A 21,302-nucleotide genomic window follows, 5' to 3' on the forward strand; every position below is an offset into this window, starting at 1 on the left:
TTTCCAACATCTCCCCAAAGGACATATTTGAGTCCTTTAATCTCCTTCTGGATTGGGACGTTTCAGGCTCCGGCCTTTCCTCCTCCTCCTCCTCCTCGTTGCTCCAATTATCAGGATCCTGCTGTCTCTCCGCCATGTGCTCTTCCTCCACTGCGCTGAATGAAAAGGGGCGGGGAATAGAATAGAAAGAACGTCAGGGGCGGGCGGAGTTATACGCATGCGCAGTGTGTATAAATCGTAACGTGCGCGTCTTACGTACGATCTGTGAGCGGAGGGAGGAGCATCGGTGACGCCGATCGTGCTAACGAAGGTAGGATCTAAACTTGGGCCTATACTGCTTTGAAATGGAAGCCTATATTGTAACAAGATTAGGGGAGTTTGGCCTGACATTAGGGTTTGTCTTGTGTTGTGTCTTGCAGAGAAAATGGATGGGTTCAACGACCACAATTTCCTGCCCCTGTTCATAGACAAGTACAGGGAGCTGCCCTGTCTGTGGCAGGTGAGACACCCCCACTATAATCACAAACAGAAGAGGCAGGCAGCGCTGGAGAAACTGCTGGAGTTGGTGAAGCCGGTGGTCCCCACAGCAACCATCCCTTATTTAAAAGCCAAAATTGGTGGCCTGAGGAGCACTTATCTTAGGGAGCGCAAGAAGGTCACAGATTCCCAGAGGTCCGGAGCTGCAGCAGATGACATTTATGTCCCCAGGCTGTGGTACTACGAGAGACTGCGATTTCTGTCAGACCACACTGAAGTCAGGGAATCCCTCTCCACTCTTCCTTCCACTCTTCCTTCCATCCCAGCTGAGGCTTCCGATGTCCAACCTGGGCCTTCCAGCCAGGAAGAAGTGGAGGAGCCCAGCTGGAGTCAGGTATAGCATTCTTCTACAGATTTCTGGGCAATAAATAAATGATGTTTACTAGATGTTATTATTGATCATTAATTGCTGATTAAAAAAGTGTTTTACATATCAATAGACAGTAGTGGGCACCAAAAATTGGGACAAGAATGCAAAATGCTGGGCTCAGAAGGATAGTCTGTTATATTTGTTAACATTGAATTTGCAGCAGTCTGGAGGTGAAAATTGTGTGTGATTGATGTAAAAAAAACTAAAACTATGTCCCTTTTTCATACACAGGAAGACCTCAGCCAGGAGGAGGCTGTGGAATGTGGCAGTCAGGAGGAGGCGGGGATTATTAGTGTCAGCCAGGAGGAGGCGGGGATTAGTGGCAGCCAGGAGGAGGCGGGGCTAAGTGTCAGCCAAGAGAAGCCTGGGACAAGTCGCAGCCTGACTGAGTCTCAGGTTCCTCCCCTCCGCCTTCCATACAAAAGGGCTAGGAAGGCCACTCCCAGTCCTGTGCAGGATTCAGCATACAGGCTGATCCAGGAGGCTTCTGCATCCCTCAGAGCCTTCCCCAGTCCTGAAGAGGCCTTTGCCTGCATGGCTGCCACCAAATTGCTGGGCATGCAGGAGGGCCAACACAAGATCTCTGAGGACCTGATTTATAAAGTCCTACGTAAGGGGGAGAGTGGGGAACTGACACACAAGACGGATGTCATTGAGATTGACGATCCTCCTCCTCCTGCTGCCACAACTCCACCACCACAGCCAAAGGCTGGAAGGAGGCGTGGAAAGAAGACCAAAGAGTGATGACCCTGGGTTCAGTCTGGTCTGACAAAAGCTGCAGTCTCTCGTATGACCACAGCCTGGGGACACAGATGTCATCTGCTGCTTTCCGGATCTCTGGGACTTCTGGACCAGACTGCCCTCCCTTAGATAAGGACTCCTCAGGCCACCAATTTTGCTTTTAAATAATTGATGGCTGTTACCCTGAAAAATCTATATTTAAGATTTTTCATATCTCATAGATATGAGGTGGGTTAAATAAGAGTTCTTTTTGACGAAGAGTGAAAGCTTAAAATATAACAACATTTATTAGGAAGCAGTTGGAAGTCTAGCTAATACACAATCATCTGTCTATCGCCTTACACCAAGGAAGAAAATATTAGGTTGAAATAAAGTATTTACATTAAGGAATACAGGGTATATTCCTCAATACAGTAATCTACACACATATTTAGTTACAAGTAAAAGGGCATTCCTTTCCCATAATTACCCATCCTTACCAAAGCTCCTTTCAGCTTGCTGGTCATCAGAGAGAGAGAGCCCCTAGCTCCCCCTTGCCTCTGAGTATATCAAACCAAGCTGATGTCTCATTGGTTGGCCTAGCTTGGATCATGATTGGAGGGCTTACTCCATAAGTCGGCCCCCTTTCATGCAAATCCTTGTGACTATGTTGGCCAAGTGTGTCAATTGTATTTCCCCAGGAAGTTAGGTCCATTGCATATCCCAGCATGGCACTCTTTCAAAGGAGTAGGTGTAGAACAATGGAATTGGCTCTCCCTTGTTTGCATATACAAGCCTTGGGCCTTGGGCCTTTGCTCTTAGCAAAAACTTAAATGAAACCCTTTTTGAAATATATTCATTATTACCATATTTTACAGTTATTAATGGAGATTTCACACAAACTTATAAGGCAACAGATGGCCCCTTGTGGCCAGTTGAGAATATGAGACTCGGCCACACCTAGAATAATGGTTTATGTGCAATCTCCTTTAATATTTGGCACTTTCGGCTTTACCCTCTGAAATGAAATAAAACTCTTTGAGAAGAAAAAAAAACTTTTAAACTCTCCATCTCTACAGTTCACACTTCTGGATCCCAGTATTGGTAGTCATCACTTGTTCTGGATGTCATAAGTCCAAAATAGAAATCATGAGAAACAGCACCAAAACAATAAGGAAAAAAAAAACAAAAAAAAAAAAAAAACAACAACATGAGGATCCTTGTTCTCAACAGTCCAATAATAACAATAGTCCGATAATAGCAGTACGAAAGTCCATAAGGCGAATCTGGTCCTGTTGCCCTTGCTTCTGGGACGGCCTTCACTGGTGATTCCAATTGGATACAGCATACAATAATAGCCTGGGGACCAGCTTTTCCTGGCTTTCTAAGATTATACTTTATTAATGTGGACAAAGGTAGAGAAAGAAAAACACAAGTACATTTAAAACATATGCATTCAACTGAATGCTTGTCTGGTAAGTCTGAGCCGTAAGGACCTTTGATTAGAATTGTCATAGATATACTGCGACATACTAATGAGACCCCTTTCCCAGTGACATGTGTAACAATTTGAATGGTTACGCCCTTCAGCCAGGTGTCTGATTTTCATCCCCCCATCTTTCTTCCTCCATTGTCATATGCCTGCAAGTACCTCTGCCCCACCTTCTGTGGAATACCACGTTGCGTGTGCGTGTATGACCCTTCACGTGTTCCGGGGAGTTTAGTTGCCATCGCAACTCACCACTAACTCCTTTTACTGGAACTGTGTTCCATTCAACCTTGGCTGGTGCCAAACCTTTGGCTACCATGTGTAGCTACTGTATGAGTCCTGCCTTTAGCAGGCTACGGAAGAGGTCATCACCTTAAGAGTTTTCCGTGCAGATTAGGCAGTGTTGCCTACGCAGACAAAAATAACTTGATTTCAGAATACGGATAAGTGTGATGTCATCAGTCACTAGTGGCTTCAGGAACAATCAAACTAAATTACTCTTAAGTACAATTGTACTATACTCCCTGCTATTTGCCAATCACTATGAGTCTCACCAGTCCCAGTATATCTATATGATATTCACGCAATGCTCTTTGAACTTGATTATGGCACAAAAAGAAAACTGACCAAAAAAAAAAAAAAAATTGATCCATGACCACATATGATGACTGCCCAATATTAGAACTGTAGAGAGGGTTGTATGTCACATATACCAAGAAAATAGTCACATGACTGTTGCTAACACCCAGTTGTTACTGTCATATTTGGTAATAGCTACAATCACATACATTTATATAACAATTATCCAATGTCGAAAGAGAGAAGAAAAACTTTGGAACTTGGTCCATCCCCAAAATGCTATAGGGAAGCTTTAATATTCTATATCAACATTTCTAACCATTTTAAATGTTCTCCATTTAATGTTCCCCCTACTCCCCTCTTTTTTTCTTTTCTTTATTTTATTCATTTATTTCACCCTGGTGACACCAAACTCAAGAATCACAATAAAAAAAATAAAAAAATAAATAAATAAATAAAAATAAAGGTACTATAGGAAAGAAAGAAAAATAGTAAACATTAAAAAAAAGAATTAATAAAAAAAATTAAAAATCTTTCTTCCCCCCTTTGTTTTTTTTTTTGTAAAAAAAAAAAAAATTACCGTTAAGAGAAAAAAATAAAGAATAAAAATGAGAGAAAAAAAAATGTAACAAATTAAAAAAAAATTGAATCTGTATTCTGTCAAAAAAAAAAACATTGAAACTGCCTTCAAACATTGTAGCTATTCAAAAGGCAACCCCCTCTGTCGGTGGTGATTAACATATTAATTGACTCTCAGTGCAAATCTATTTGCAATTCAATCAGGCCACAAGAACTTGTATTACAGAGAGCAGGATCTCTGTTTAAAAAAAAAAGTTTAAATGTTTTTCTTTTTAGAATTTAGTTGGGCCTGACTGCAATTAATTGGATTCAAGGCTTCTCCTTAAAACAAAAAAAAAAAAAAAAAATTATGTTTCAAGGTCCTCTGTGTTTCAAAGTACTTTGTCCAGTCTGGGTCCAATCATTTGTCCTTGTCTGTGTATGTCTCCTAAAATACAAAACTCAAAAATTAATAACACCTCACTGTACCTCTCTGAGAGGTTCATAATGGACTAAACTAGTAGTGGATGATTGGAACAGACTTTCAGCTGAGATAATGCGTCCATCCACAGTAAGTACAGTCGAAAATGTACAGACACACCCACATATCTGTACTCTGACAAACAAAAAGTTATAGGAAAACCTGGTGTGTTTGTAAGAACTTAAAGTTTAAGAAGACAACCTGTAGACATAAAACCTTTACACATATTAACAGCACATGCGTCAATTTGGAAGGAAAAACAAAACACCAGACCTACTGAATCCATAAGATGCCACAAAGGTGCAAAGCAATGCATTGTTATGTATTTTCCATGTATCAGAGTGAATGAAACTTCACTCTAAGCCACAGGAAAGGAAAAATTATCAAAACAAAATCCCTACTCAGAGTTATAGGGATCGAGATCTCTTATCTGTGCACAGGTTATTTATTCGCGAATACATATAAACTTGTAAAAAAAAAGTATTAATTTAAACTGGTACCAGTATTGAGCTCATTACAAACGAGAAAAATTAATAAAATAATCATAAACAGTACAAAGCATGCGCATTAGTGTGATCACACTTATTGTTGGCTATAAAAACAATGGTGAGTATACCCCTACAAAAAAAAAAAAAATCTTTCTTTACACATGGACAGTTCATACCCATGCATTCCATCACTCAGACGCACACATTCATTTAGCATGAATCCCATACATTCTGGATAGAGCTTTGCTAATTACAAATGAATAGCTAGGCGTTTCTGGCCACTGGGAGAATACAAAGGAAAGAAGAGAGAGAAAGGAAAACCAACACAATGGACTGTTACACTTTACCTTTGTTAGGTGCGTATTTTACGCATATGTACAGCAACCTACAATACAGCTGCTTTATATGTACATTTATTTTCAGGAACTCACTTAACCTGAAAAAAAACTTGTAGAAAACAGTTATTAACTCTATCCCCCTCTTTTTTCTCTTTAACTTTATTTAAATCAAACAATACATCATTCATAGGTGTATATTGGTAAATGGTCTATAACATTCCTGTCTGGATATAGTGACACTTAAATGCCATAGAACTCTATAACATAACTTATATATTGTATTGCCACCCTGGCTTTAGTGTAGTGGTTTGTCTCTCGATGGACAAATTACTCCCTCCATTTTTCCAATTCAAGGAGTCAATAACATTTCTTTTAAAGGATTGGAATTCTTTCACAAACTCATCCCGTTCCTGTTTAATTTGCCTAATCTCCTGCTGTAAAGCCTCATTTTCGGCTTTAATAGTTGAGGAAGGGATGTATGATTTAGCATTTTCATATTTCCTAGGCCCTTCACCCCAGCGCGGTGAGTATACTTCCACATCACGCCTCTTGGTTGTATATTGCTTGTGTTTAAATAACTTTTTCCCAGAAGACAAACAAAACTGCGAAATATGCCCCCATAACCCACACGTGTAGCACTTTACCTTTTGTAAAGTATTAAAGCATCTCTTAACAACTGGTGTGGTTTTAGGCCGAGAATATTCCATGGCTCCAACTTGATTAACCACTTTTCCTGTCTTCCTAGGAGGTCTAGGGGTATTTACAAAAGAGCTCTCACCTTTTAATGAGTTGTTGAAATTAACAACTTCTCCAGGAGGAGATAACTTCCTGTTGTCTCTAGAAATACTCAACCTGGTTGCATTACAATCTATGGTATGTGTAGATTGCACACGCTGCCCTGGGCTGGAAGATGCCTTAACCTGGCCACTAGGCCTTCGCCCATCTAAGAGCTCACAGCTCTGTTGTACATTGGTTGTGTGTGGAATGTGTTCATTAGTTTTAATTTTGTGAGTGAAAGCAGCCACACTTTTGAGGGTTTTTACTGGTTGAATTGGATATACCTCTGAAATCCCCTCATTTCCTTTACCATCAAACCCCAAACGTGTTTGATTTCCTTCAGGTGAGGAGAGGGTCTGGATCCTACCCATGATGGGGAACTTGTCCCCCATTGTTTAGTGGGTCTGTAACCATGGTGCATTCTCGATTTTCCTGTGGCTCCGCGATTTCTCCCATCGCCACAGGAAAAGTAGAATTAGGACCCATATCTTCACCTCCCCAGTACTTTTCATATTCCTCTGTGTCCCCTATTTTATAGGCACAAGTAGGTGCCGTAGCATTAGCATGTTCACATCTGCTAGCCCCAGCCACCTGTCCTTTGAGAATTGAAATTGTTTGTAGCAACTGTGACTCTGTTTGTGTGCACTGTGTGTGATCTATAAATTTTCCTTTCTTAGTTTCATGTAACTGATTTTGGATCACTTTATATGCAGTAATTATGTGGTCCAGTTCAGTCTCCACTTTGGTTAGCCTGTTTTTATATTGTACCACTTCTTTTTGAGCCAATTTGTACTTTTTAACATTTTCCTCCTGTGAGGCATTAACCATTTGATTAAGGGTAGTTAAGGTTTGTACTTGGTTATGTAAAGCTGTATTCTCCTTTTCCCTCTTAGAAATTGTACTATTTTTATTATAGACTATATCTTCTAATTGCTGTATTTTAGCATTCATAGCCATGCAAGCCGAATACATGCCTGCTACAGCTAAACTTTTGAGCTTTTTATCCTTTTTGGTTGTTTTAAATTGTTCTTCAAATAACTCTTGGACATAGTCCCAAGGCGAACCTTGTAATCTAGCATCACATGCAAATTCATTGCTCTTATATTTAAGAGTATAACTTGCTACAAACTTTTCTAGAGAGGACATGGCTGCCATTATCAACAAATAATATGCACAATTTGTAAGCTAGATTAAGTTAAATGTTCCCCTGTACTATACAGTCACTATAGAAGGAGGGAAAAAACAATAAACAGAAACTCCAATAGAATAAAAATTCTGAAAATACAGTAAAGTGTAGAAAATAAAAGATATTTTCAGCTCTCAATAACACAATCTTTCAGCTTAGTGGAGACACACTCACTAGCCTGTAGCCTACACACAATAGACTGTAGTTTACCTTGTCTGGGCCTACACCCGCAAAACAATAGACCTGGGGGATAAAGGTAACAATAGTAAAGCCACCAGGATCAAATAGGGTGGGTAGCCCTCTAGGTTTACAATAGAAAGGTAAACACAGCCGTGTTTACACCAATGTTAAACCAAATTCAGTTTAAAAAAAAAAAAAAAAAATCTACCACAAACTCAGATTATCAAATAATTTTGGATAGGGTTTATCCTTAACAAAAAAAAATTTCAAGGTATAATACAGTATGCTAGAGGCACCTTATACCCTATAATAATAATCTTTATCAAATATTAGCTTTAGTAACAAGACGTCCACTGTTTTGTACTTTAACTCACGCCAATGAAAATATTACTGCTTGTAAATTCTCACAGCTAAAAAAAAACAAACAAATAAACCAAACTACTCTCTTGTAGCTCATTTCCAATGTCCTTCACACAATACTATGCCTTTAGTGGACACACCATTTAAATTAAAAACAAAAATCTGTTGATCCTTTTCAACAAAACTAAGACCACCCTCAATCGGTGTCTTTCCAATGAAACACATGTACTCACCATGCAGCACACTCAAACCCTGGTTAGATAGAGAGCAATGAAGCTTGGTGAGCCCAAAAGAAACAAAAACAAAACAAAAAAAAAAATTTTCCCGCTCTGTACTTCCTCCCCATTACATTTAATCCGGATTATAATGGTACATCCAAAGTACTTTTTTCAAGTATAATTACGGGATATTAAGCAAAACAAAATATGTGGTGTATCCTCCCTCCTTTTTAGAGTTCATCTAATACCCACTAATAAAACAACCAATTACCTATATTTTTCCCTAGATAAAATTGTTCTGACCTCCAATTTCCGGGAAAAACTGACTCAGTTTAAATTCCCCCCCAATAACCTTAATCTGCCTTACACAAATCTCGGTATTATATTAAATACTTTCAGTCTTGTAATCTACTTCAGTGGTCGCCATGTGTTACCCTGAAAAATCTATATTTAAGATTTTTCATATCTCATAGATATGAGGTGGGTTAAATAAGAGTTCTTTTTGACGAAGAGTGAAAGCTTAAAATATAACAACATTTATTAGGAAGCAGTTGGAAGTCTAGCTAATACACAATCATCTGTCTATCGCCTTACACCAAGGAAGAAAATATTAGGTTGAAATAAAGTATTTACATTAAGGAATACAGGGTATATTCCTCAATACAGTAATCTACACACATATTTAGTTACAAGTAAAAGGGCATTCCTTTCCCATAATTACCCATCCTTACCAAAGCTCCTTTCAGCTTGCTGGTCATCAGAGAGAGAGAGCCCCTAGCTCCCCCTTGCCTCTGAGTATATCAAACCAAGCTGATGTCTCATTGGTTGGCCTAGCTTGGATCATGATTGGAGGGCTTACTCCATAAGTCGGCCCCCTTTCATGCAAATCCTTGTGACTATGTTGGCCAAGTGTGTCAATTGTATTTCCCCAGGAAGTTAGGTCCATTGCATATCCCAGCATGGCACTCTTTCAAAGGAGTAGGTGTAGAACAATGGAATTGGCTCTCCCTTGTTTGCATATACAAGCCTTGGGCCTTGGGCCTTTGCTCTTAGCAAAAACTTAAATGAAACCCTTTTTGAAATATATTCATTATTACCATATTTTACAGTTATTAATGGAGATTTCACACAAACTTATAAGGCAACAATGGCTGCCCTGGGGGTCCAAGGCTTCGCCCACTTCTGCAGTTTCTCCAGCGTTGCCTCCCTCTTTGTTTATAGTTGTGAGCCCTTAATAAAATTTTTTAGGTAAATTCTACTCTCCTGTGTGTGTTTTCATCCAAAAAGGACAGTTTGTTGGTGACGATTCAGGTACATTTCTAAAGTACAATGTTAAATAAACAAGGGACAACAACACCAAACAATCTCCTACAGATTAAATAGAACAACATATCAATGGTGTTGTGGGAACTTGTCACAAAAAACACACAAACATTTTCGGGAGTACAAATCAAAATCACCAAAAAAAAAAAATTAAAAAAGAGAAACACAAAAAAAGATTCTACATTAAAGTAACAAAAAAAAAAAAAAATTATGTTGTCAGATGTGAGAAATCAAAATATATTGAGGGAATCCCGATAAATAGTAACGAAAGAAGTTTGTGAGAAGTGTGTGTGAATATGAGCATCAAAACTAAGATATTCTTGTCACATTATAAAGAAGAAGAGAGTGCGCTGTGGTAAACCATTTTGAACATTGCAGCGTGACGAAAGTGCTGTATCCATTGCGAACGCTAAGTTTACCAGAACGAGTTGTCCCGTGTCGGAATTTCTTCTGAGCATGCGTGGCACTTTGTGCGTCGGAACAGGCCACACACGGTCGGAATTGACGCGATCGGATTTTGTTGTCGGAAAATTTTATCTCCTGCTGTCCAACTTTGTATGTCGGAAAATCCGATGGAAAATGTCCGATGGAGCCCACACACGGTCGGAATTTCCGACAACACGCTCCGATCGGACAATGTCCATCGGAAAATCCGATCGTGTGTACGGGGCATAACTGTAAATACTGCAGCTGCCTGCCTGTGGTACTAAAAGGGTCAGAAGAACACCAGCAATTGTCTTCAGGCAGCTTTAGCTGCACACTGTACAGAGGACACAGTACACTAACTGAAAATACTGCAGCTGTCTGCCTGTAGTACTAATAGGATCAGAAGAACACCGGTAATTGTCTTCAGGTAGCTTTAGATGCACACTGTGCAGAGGATACAGTACACTAACTGTAAATACTGCAGCTGTCTGCCTGTGGTACTAATAGGTTCAGAAGAACACCAGCAATTGTCTTCAGCTAGCTTTAGGTGCACACTGTCCAAAGGATACAGTACACTAACTGTAAATACTGTAAATACTGTAAAAACACCTAGTAAAAAGAATAGTAAAAAGAATAGTAAACCCACGCAGTGGAAGTGGAAGTGTGTTAGTAAAACCTATGGAACTGCTGCCGCCCAACAAGCCGTCACCATAAAAGGGGACAGCTGAGTTGATTAGTGTGGTAGAAGGGTATGGCGCAGTTCCTATATCTAAATGATAATTCCCTACCTGCAAGTTTTAAAACAAGGTATATGTATATAAATTCTTAGATATAAACAAGACGTGCAAGTATCAGGTAGTGGTATCCTCAAAAAGTATTTTTCACAATATTAAACGGGCTATAAATATATAAATAATGAACAAAATATAAATATATATATAAAATAATAGTGATAGTGTCAAATTCCATACATGGTATTGCTGGTTTATATTCCAAGTGACATGTGATGTGAAAGGAGGGGGAGGGGTGGGGGGGGGGGATGGGGATGAAAGGGGAAGGAGAGGGGAAGGGGAATGGGATGTCAAAAAATGGTATAGGAACTGAAAAGTATCCTAAAATCACTCCTATTAAAGTGCAAACGTGCTATCAAATTCAAAAAAGTCCTTATTGTGCAATAAACTTTTAATCAAATCCGTTTAAATCCTTATTGGTGTAATATCTTGATATATATCTTGTGCAGTATCTTGGTGCAAGTGCTGTTGTGATTATAATCCTTGCTCTAAAAGTGCGGCCACTCACCGGATCACTTCACCCCTACAGGGGTATCAGGCAGTTACAGTTTTGCGCCACTGTACGGCAATCTATGGCAGACTCAGGATCGTGATGTATCATATGAAAAGAGAGAAGGAGTGCCCATAGCGTAAAATCGTTTTAAAAAGATTTATTAAACAAGTGGAGAGGTACTCACAATTTCACAGTATGAATCAAGCAAAGAAGTAAAACGTCTCGGTTAACCTTCAGCTCTGGTAAGTAAGTACGCGTTTCGTCGTTAGGACGTCTACGGGAGCGTCGTTTACCAGAACGAGTTGTCCTGTGTCGGAATTTCTTCCGAGCATGTGTGGCACTTTGTGCGTCGGAACAGGCCACACACAGTCGGAATTGACGTGATCGGATTTTGTTGTCGGAAAATTTTATCTCCTGCTGTCCAACTTTGTATGTCGGAAAATCCGATGGAAAATGTCCGATGGAGCCCACACACGGTCGGAATTTCCGACAACACGCTCCGATCGGACAATGTCCATCGGAAAATCCGACCGTGTGTACGGGGCATAACTGTAAATACTGCAGCTGCCTGCCTGTGGTACTAAAAGGGTCAGAAGAACACCAGCAATTGTCTTCAGGCAGCTTTAGCTGCACACTGTACAGAGGACACAGTACACTAACTGAAAATACTGCAGCTGTCTGCCTGTAGTACTAATAGGATCAGAAGAACACCGGTAATTGTCTTCAGGTAGCTTTAGATGCACACTGTGCAGAGGATACAGTACACTAACTGTAAATACTGCAGCTGTCTGCCTGTGGTACTAATAGGATCAGAAGAACACCAGCAATTGTCTTCAGCTAGCTTTAGGTGCACACTGTCCAAAGGATACAGTACACTAACTGTAAATACTGTAAATACTGTAAAAACACCTGCCTGCCTGTCAGTATATTAGGAAGAGAATAACAGGAACGGATCTAGCTAAACTGAATACAGTGTGTATATATATATATATATATATATATATATATATATATACACAACACCTAGGATGCATATATATACACAATGCACTGTAAGTGCAGCTAACTGACTCGCCTGCCTACTCTATCTAACTTAAATTAAATAACACTGTCTCTCTGTCTATCTCTCTCCGCTGCTCCAACACACTACACAAGGCCACCATGCAGGCGGCCTTATATAGTGTGGGGCGTGTACTAAACCCCCTGAGTCATAATTGGCCAAAGCCACCCTGGCTTTGGCCAATTACGGCTCTCTGTACAGACGGCGCTTTGATTGGCCAAACATGCGGATCATAGTGCATGCTTGGCCAATCATCAGCCAGCAATGCACTGAGATGCCACAGTGAATTATGGGCCCTGACGAATTTGGCGCGAACGGCCCATAACGTTCGCAATTCGTCGAACAACCTAACAGGCGATGTTTGAGTTGAACATGGGTTCGACTCGAACTCAAAGCTCATCCCTACTGTCCACCAACGTTTACCATCCAACCTGACAAAACTGGAGGGGATCTGCAAGGAGGAATGGCAGAGGATCCCCAAATCCAGGTGTGAAAAACTTGTTACATCTTTCCCAAAAAGACTCATGGCTGTATTAGATCAAAAGGGTGCTTCTACTAAATACTGAGCAAAGGGTCTGAATACTTAGGACCATGTGATATTTCAGTTTTTCTTTTTTAATAATTCTCAAAAATGTCAACAATTCTGTGTTTTTCTGTCAATATGGGGTGCTGTGTGTACATTAATGAGGAAAAAAATGAACTTAAATGATTTTAGCAAATGGCTGCAATATAACAAAGAGTGAAAAATTTAAGGGGGTCTGAATACTTTCCATCCCCACTGTATGTATTCCAAGGTAAAGCTTGACCTGAACTCAGCCTTCCCTTCAGTCTTACACAGTTATCCTGGCTCCTCTCTTGTACTGAAATTGCTTACTCTGATTTCACTGCACACTGTGAGCTTCTTACATGTGTTCTTACATTGTGCATTGGAAGCTGCAGCAAGTTAGATACAGTCCACCTCATTTCCTGGCTGGAGATCATTCAGCATCATCTAATCCTTTCTTCCCCAACCTTACTGTCCTTGGCCTGTCCCTTTCATTCATTAGATGTCAGTTCTTTCAATCATGAATCAGCACTACGAATCATAAATCCGCATCACATGTGGGCATTGCTTAGGTTGGTCGGCATGCAAACTAAGTCTGCCTAGGAATTCCCAACCAGACTGCCATTCAGCCATCAAGGCACTTTGATATTTTCATAACTCCATCCAACAGCCAGCTCACTGCTTGCATTAGGGCTGTGTACTGTAGAAAAGAGTACTGAGAAAGGGTGCTGTGAAGTTATCAGGGAGCTATATCATCATAGTATCATAGTATAACACCCTGATGGAACCTCCTACTAGTCATGATCTGCCTGCATTGCATAGAGAAGCACAGAGACCAAGTGACAATATGATTTATTGAATCCAGAAAAGTTTTATTTAAAAAATCCATTTCATGTTGATGGGGAGAGGATGGAGGACTTATTGAGGACAAAATATAAGTAGTGTAAACTTCCAATGTAAAGGAATAATGGAATATAATGCATAGAATGGAGGGCATTAGAAATTTTCCATTATTTGTCAGACTACAGGAAGGTAAACTAATAATGATTGATGGACTTTCTATACTATCCCTGTTCTTTAATCTGCATTACTGGATAAAGTATTTACAATTATTAGACAGTTAAGTCGGCACACAGTGTAATCTGAATATGTTTGTTGTAATACCTGTCACAGGAATTGTCATTTTTGGGCAGTAATTCACACCCCTCACCTATTCAGGATGGTCACTGAACGACATTCTGGTTCGGAGGTGATGACACTGAATGATTGTCTAATGATGAACCCAGAGGTGGAGAGATGAACCAAAAATATAAACTGCTGGACCAAAAAATCTGGGAGTCACTTGTCTGGCTGGGCAGCATGAACATGTGTGTAAATCACAAGACTGGATGGACAGAGCCAGAAATCATGTGGCAGATAGAAGGGATCTGACAGAGAAAACTAGAAATGGGTGTGCCACATCCCATAGTTTGTAGAAAAAAGAGAAATACCCCTAGATTGGGACTTCATAGGCACTACCACAAAGAAAAAAGAAGAAATAATGTAAATAATTTTAATTTTATTGTACAAAAAACATGTAAAAATAAAAAAGTGTCAATGGACAATACATAAGTACATCTAAACGTGGATGCAGGACAAAAGCCCGTCAATGATAAATGAACATCTCTCCCTGAACCAGACGCATTTCGGAGAAATCTTTTTCTTCATCAGGGTTCTTTATGGAAGAAATTAATGTCTGGGGGTTTGTAAAATACAAGTAATTAATAATCAGTACAATTACAAACAATTACTATCCCAGATTGATTCACCAAAGTGATCCACTTACATTATATTCATTGACAAAAACAACTGAGCATCCACAAATTTTAAAAACCCCCAGACATTAATTTCTTCCATAAAGAACCCTGATGAAGGAAAAGATTTCTCCAAAACGCGTCTGGTTCAGGGAGAAATGTTCATTTAGCATTGACAGATTTTTATCCTGCATCCACATTTAGATGTACTTATGTATTGTCCATTTACAATTTTCTATTTTTACATGTTTTTTGTACAATAAAATTAAAATTATTTACATTATTTCTTCTTTTTTCTTTGTGTTAGTGCCTATAAAGTCCCAATCTAGGGGTATTTCTCAATTTTTTTAGAAATCATGTGGCAGGTAATCTGTATACATATATGTATTTCAACTGTGTATTTCACTTTAATATTGTTTTATTACTGGAAAGTCTTTGTTGGTCTTTGAACTGAAAAATTTGATGAAAGTAAAACAATCATGAATTATTATTTGTACCTGACTGTTCTGGCTAGGGATGAGCTTCGAGTTCGAGTCGAACTCATGTTCGACTCGAACATCGGCTGTTCACCAGTTCGCCGAACAGTGAACAATTTGGGGTGTTCGCGGCAAATTCAAATGCCGCGGAACACCCTTTAAAAGTCTATGGGAGAAATCAAAAGTGCTAATTTTAAAGGCTTATATGCAAGGTATTGTCATAAAAAGTGTTTGGGGACCTGGGTCCTGCCCCAGGGGACATGGATCAATGCAAAAAAAGTTTTAAAAACAAAGTTTTTTCGGGAGCAGTGATTTTAATAATGCTTAAAGTGAAACAATAAAAGTGTAATATTCCTTAAAATTTTGTACCTGGGGGGTGTCTATAGTACCTGTATAGTGCCTGTAAAGGGGCGCATGTTTCCCGTGTTTAGAACAGTCTGACAGCAAAATGACATTTCAAAGGAAAAAAAGTCATTTAAAACTACTCACGGCTATAATGAATTGCCGGTCCGACAATACACATAAAAGTTCATTGATAAAAACAGCATGGAAATTCCCCACAGGGGAACCCCGAACCAAAATAAAAAAAAATGACGTGGGGGTCCCCCTAAATTCCATACCAGGCCCTTCAGGTCTGGTATGGATTTTAAGGGGAACCCCGTGCCAAAATTAAAAAAAAATGGCGTGGGGCCCCCCAAAAATCCATACCCGACTCTTATTCGTGCACGAAACCTGGCTGGCCGCAGGAAAAGAGGGGGGACTAGAGAGCCCCCCCTCCTGAACCGTACCAGGCCACATGTCCCCAACATTGGGAGGGTGCTTTGGGGTAGCCCCATGTTGATGGGGACAAGGGCCTCATCCCCACAACCCTTGCCCGGTGGTTGTGGGGGTCTGCGGGCGGGGGGCTTATCGGAATCTGGAAGACCCTTTAACAAGGGGACCCCCAGATCACGGCCCTCCCCCCTGTGTGAAATGGTAAGGGGGTACAAAAGTACCCCTACCATTTCACAAAAAAACTATCAAAAATGTTAAAAATGACAAGAGACAGTTTTTGACAATTCCTTTATTTAAATGCTTCTTCTTTCTTCTCTCTTCTATCTTTCTTCGGTTTCTTCCTCTTCTTCTGGTTCTTCTGGTTCTTCCTCCGGTGTTCTCGTCTGGCATCTCCTCCGCGGCGTCTTATCTTCTTCTCCTCGGCCGCTCCGCATCCATAATGGCATGGAGGGAGGCTCCCGCTGTGTGACGCTTCTCTCTTCATCTTTTTCTTCATCTTTTTCTCTTCATCTTCTTCATTTCATCTTCTTGTCTTCATCTTCTTTTCGGGCCGCTCTGCATCCATGATGGCATGGAGGGAAGCTCCCACTGTGTGACGCTTCTCCTCTTCTGACGGTTCTTAAATAACAGGGGCGGGGGCCACCCGGTGACCCCGCCCCCCTCTGACACACGGGGACTCCCCTGTGGCATTCGCCCGTGACGTCAGAGGGGGCGGGGTCACCCGTTAGGTAACCCCGCCCCCTTCTGACATCACGGGGAATGCCACAGGGAAGTCCCAGTCAAGTCCCCGTGCGTCAGAAGGGGGGCGGGGTCACCAGGTGGCCCCCCCCCCGTTATTTAAGAACCGTCAGAAGAGGAGAAGCGTCACACAGCGGGAGCCTCCCTCCATGCCATCATGGATGTGGAGTGGCCCGAAAAGAAGATGAAGACAAGAAGATGAAGAGAAGAATATGAAGAGAAAAAGATAAAGAAAAAGATGAAGAGAGAAGCGTCACACAGCGGGAGCCTCCCTCCATGTCATCATGGATGCGGAGCGGCCCCAGGAGAAGAAGATAAGAAGACGCTGCGGAGGAGATGCCGGACGAGAACACCGGAGGAAGAACCAGAAGAAGATGGAGGAAGAAACCGAAGGAGATAGGAGATAGAAGAAAGAAGATAGAAGAAAGAAGAAGCATTTAAATAAAGGAATTGTCAAAAACTGTCTCTTGTCATTTTTAACATTTTTGACAGTTTTTTTGTGAAATGGTAGGGTACCCCCTTACCATTTCACACAGGGGGGAGGGCCGGGATCTGGGGGTCCCCTTGTTAAAGGGGGCTTCCAGATTCCGATAAGCCCCCCACCCGCAGACCCCCACAACCACCGGGCAAGGGTTTTGGGGATGAGGCCCTTGTCCCCATCAACATGGGGACAAGGTGTTTTGGGGGGCTACCCCAAAGCACCCTCCCAATGTTGGGGGCATGTGGCCTGGTACGGTTCAGGAGGGGGGGCACTCTCTAGACCCCGTCTCTTTTCCTGCGGCCTGCCAGGTTGCGTGCTCGGATAAGGGTCTGGTATGGATTTTTGGGGAGACCCCACGCTGTTTTTTTTTAAATTTTGGCGCGGGGTTCCCCTTAAAATCCATACCAGACCTGAAGGGTCTGGTATAGATTTTGAGGGGGACCCCACGCCATTTTTTAAAAAATTTTGGCCGGGATTCCCCTTAATATCCATACCAGACCTGAAGGGCCTGGTATGCAATTTAGGGGGACCCCCCCCCCCGTCATTTTTTTTTTAAATTTTGGTTCAGGGTTCCCCTGTGGGGAATTCCCATGCCGTTTTTATCAGTTAACTTTTATGTGTATTGTCGGACTGGCAATTCATTATAGCCGCTAGTAGTTTTGAATGACTTTTTTCCTTTGAAATGTCATTTTGCTGTCAGATTGTTCTAAACACGGGAAACATGCGCCCCTTTATACTATAGACACCCCCCAGGTACGAAATTTAAACGGATATTACACTTTTATTGTTTAAGCATTATTAAAATCACTGCTCCCAAAAAAACGGCCGTTTTTAAAACTTTTTTTGCATTGATCCATGTCCTCTGGGGCAGGACCCAGGTCCCCAAACAATAACTTGCATATAAGCCTTTAAAATTAGCACTTTTGATTATTCATGTTCGTGTCCCATAGACTTTAACGGTGTTCGCGTGTTCGAACAAATTTTTTGCCTGTTTGCAAGTCCTGAACAGGGGGGTGTTCGGCTCATCCCTAGTTCTGACACATATAGATATTCTGTATACTATGCAAATGACATGACATCACTTCCTATCATGGAATCTCTCATACACTATAAAGATAGAGAAGACATTTACAGGGTATTTGTGAAGTGTATAGATACAGATTATACAGAGGAATAATGAGGACTCTAATAAGCCTTTTTATATCATTATCATGGCTGTCAGGTGAGACTTCATAGGACAGGATCCCTCAGATGAAATAATCCTCCTAATAGATCTGAGTGTATGTATTAGTTCTAATGCTATTTCCTATTGTCACTGTATATTTTCCAGGTGTCCTGTCTTCTAACCAACTTGTCCAGTCTGATCCAGCCGTGATAAAGCCGGGGAACTCCCATACACTCACCTGTCAGGGTTCAGGAGGATTCACCTTTGGTGGTGCATGGATGCACTGGGTCAGACAGTTCTCTGATGGAAAGTTACAATGGTTGTGTTATATTACCAGCGATGGGAGCACACGCTATCATGATGATGTTAAAGGGAGATTCACAACCACTAGAGATAACAACAATAACAAACTGACTCTTAAAATGGACACCATGAAAATAGAAGACACTGCCGTGTATTACTGTGCAAGAGACACACTGATGGAAAATATATCTTTACTATAACAATAAGTAGAATATCACTTCTTCATGTTATCAGTAGGTGGCAGCACATCCATGTAATGACTGCACACAATACCTAGAACTATTAAACAGCCAACTAATTAATTCACTACAGATGTAAGATTGTGTAAAGGGTCTACTACTTCCACTTCTATAAGTAGTCTCTATCTGTGGTAACATAATGAAAGCATTATATTCTACCTACACAGAATTGTCAGCTCTTCATAATAGTTCCAACACACACTGACAATATAGCTGTTTGTCTCTTGTCTCTGTGACTTGTGCTGACCAGAGCAAAGACTATCCACTATATTATAAGTTGTACCTTACCATAAAAAGAAAAAAATTACCGTGCTAACACAAAAATAGAAAATAAATAAATTAGCAGCAGTTCTAAATTGTGGGAAATGCACAATCAAATAGAATAGTGGCTGGGTAGGAACCGCGCTGTGATCAAATTGTATATGGATCTCTGAAGGATCACATAAAGAATAAAGGAAAAAACACAAACATAACTGTGTATAAAAAATAATAAGTCAATAAAATAATAAAGTCCAAAAGTGAATTTTCCAAAAAAGTCCCATAAATTGCAAAGAAATGGGCAAATCCTTCCAATAACACCACGTGAGAAAAATCTGCCACCAGATAAATTGAAGGCTTACCAGCAACAAGCTGGGAAACAGCTTATATATGTCGCACCCACCTACTTAGGCGTGTGCTAGATTTGATAGTTAGGTTTAGAAATAGGCCAAATTACCAATGTTTTACCCTGTGGTGTAAGCTGGTGGGTTTGATTGGCATGGGAGGTTGATTAGAGTAGGGGAAGGTGTGGCCACCTACACTCTGCCTGTGTAGTTTCCTTCATTTCTCATGACCTGATCTGGGAAGTGGGAGGAATACAGGAATAGAGTGGCAGGTAGTCTTCTGGAGACCCCTCTGGACCAATCTTTAATTTGCTTGAGCAGAGGCGGGACTTCTATAAAAGGCTTGGTCACATGCTTCGAGAGGCAGATGGGAGTTTGGAGATCCAGAGAGAAGGATGTAGAGACTGGTACAGCTTTGGTGCTCTCCCCTGCGGGGGATAGGGAATGTGCAAGTGGAGAAGAGACTGCAGGAAATTTTACATGGAGGTCGCTACTACTGACAGATACAAAGACTGGGAGAGGATCCTCTGTGGAATCATGGATGGTCGCTCAGTAACACACGTGAGTGTAACCCAGGGGAACAGTGCTTCTAAGAGACTTTAAAGGGGTTAGAGTGTGGGTCCGGAGGAAAAGGAATAGAAGTGGGCCTTAGAGAACTAACACCCTGGAGGAATGCAAAAAGTCATCCCTCTGGACTTTATTCAGAGTATCGTCCTTAGAGTTAAATTGGAAGTGCTGTGCAGTCAGGAAATAGTGACTAACAGGAGGAAGGAAAGATGCATTACACATTTCGGAACCAGTGCAAGATGAGAGTTCTCCACAAAGGCTTCATAGATTCTGGATTGAATGTTGTATACTCATTGCCTAAATCATTGGAAGTTATTTAGAGTGGCTCTTCAATGCAATGCAGCATTAAACACCCGAAACAAAATAAAGTTGTTTAAAGTTTAACTGTTCTTGGAATGTCTGTCGTGCCACATCTGTGAGGGAAAGGGGGTAATGGGAACACACTTCAGGGAAGAACGAACTACCCAGCAGCTCCTATGGGGGTAGTGCGCTTCATATATAAATCAGGCACACGATCGTAATGGCGTCCTATTAGGAGCAACAGTATGGAGAGAGGATGACCAGAACAGCCAGGCACATCAGGGTAGCTCCATCCGAAAGATCAGTATATAGGCAGCAGGGAGGACCCAAAAAGAATGAAAACACGGCTCTCCATAGCACAAATCAATACTTATGAACAGTTTATTAACCACTTCCCGACCGGTGCATGCCGATGTATGTTGGCAGAATGGCACGGCTGGGCAAATGGACTTACAGGTACGTCCATTTGAATTCCCCGCCGTGTCATTGCGTGCGCGCCACCGCCGGCGAGCTCCGTGAGTCGGGTCGCGGGTCCCGCGGAGTCGTTCGCCGCGGGGATACCCTCGGTCGCCTCACGGAGAGGACGAACGGGCAGATGCTGATGTAAACAGCATCTCCCCGTTCTGCCTAGTGACAAGTGTCACTAATCACAGCTCCCTGTCATCGGGAGCAGTGATCAGCATAGTGACACACACAGCTAATCCCCCCTACAGTTAGTAATCACTCCCCTAGGACATACTTAACCCCTCCACGCCCCCTAGTGGTTAACCCCTTCACTGCCAGTGTCATTTACACAGTAATCAGTGCATTTTTAATCACAATGATCGCTGTATAAATGACAATGGTCCCAAAAATGTCCGCCATAACGTCGCAGTCACAATAAAAATCGCTGATCGCCGCCATTACTATTAAAAATTATTAATAAAAATGCCATAAAACTATCCCC

General features: G+C 41.2%; 1 long non-coding RNA gene across 1 annotated transcript; it reads left to right on the forward strand.

The window, feature by feature from the left end:
* The first annotated feature begins 18,312 nt into the window (after positions 1-18,312).
* Positions 18,313-18,813, forward strand: LOC141138100 (uncharacterized). The gene is made up of 2 exons (XR_012243686.1): positions 18,313-18,402; positions 18,511-18,813. It is a non-coding gene; the product is annotated as an uncharacterized lncRNA (long non-coding RNA).
* The last annotated feature ends 2,489 nt before the right edge of the window (positions 18,814-21,302 follow it).

This window comes from Aquarana catesbeiana, linkage group LG01 (genome assembly GCF_042186555.1).
Source record: "Aquarana catesbeiana isolate 2022-GZ linkage group LG01, ASM4218655v1, whole genome shotgun sequence".
Classification (NCBI taxonomy): domain Eukaryota; kingdom Metazoa; phylum Chordata; class Amphibia; order Anura; family Ranidae; genus Aquarana; species Aquarana catesbeiana.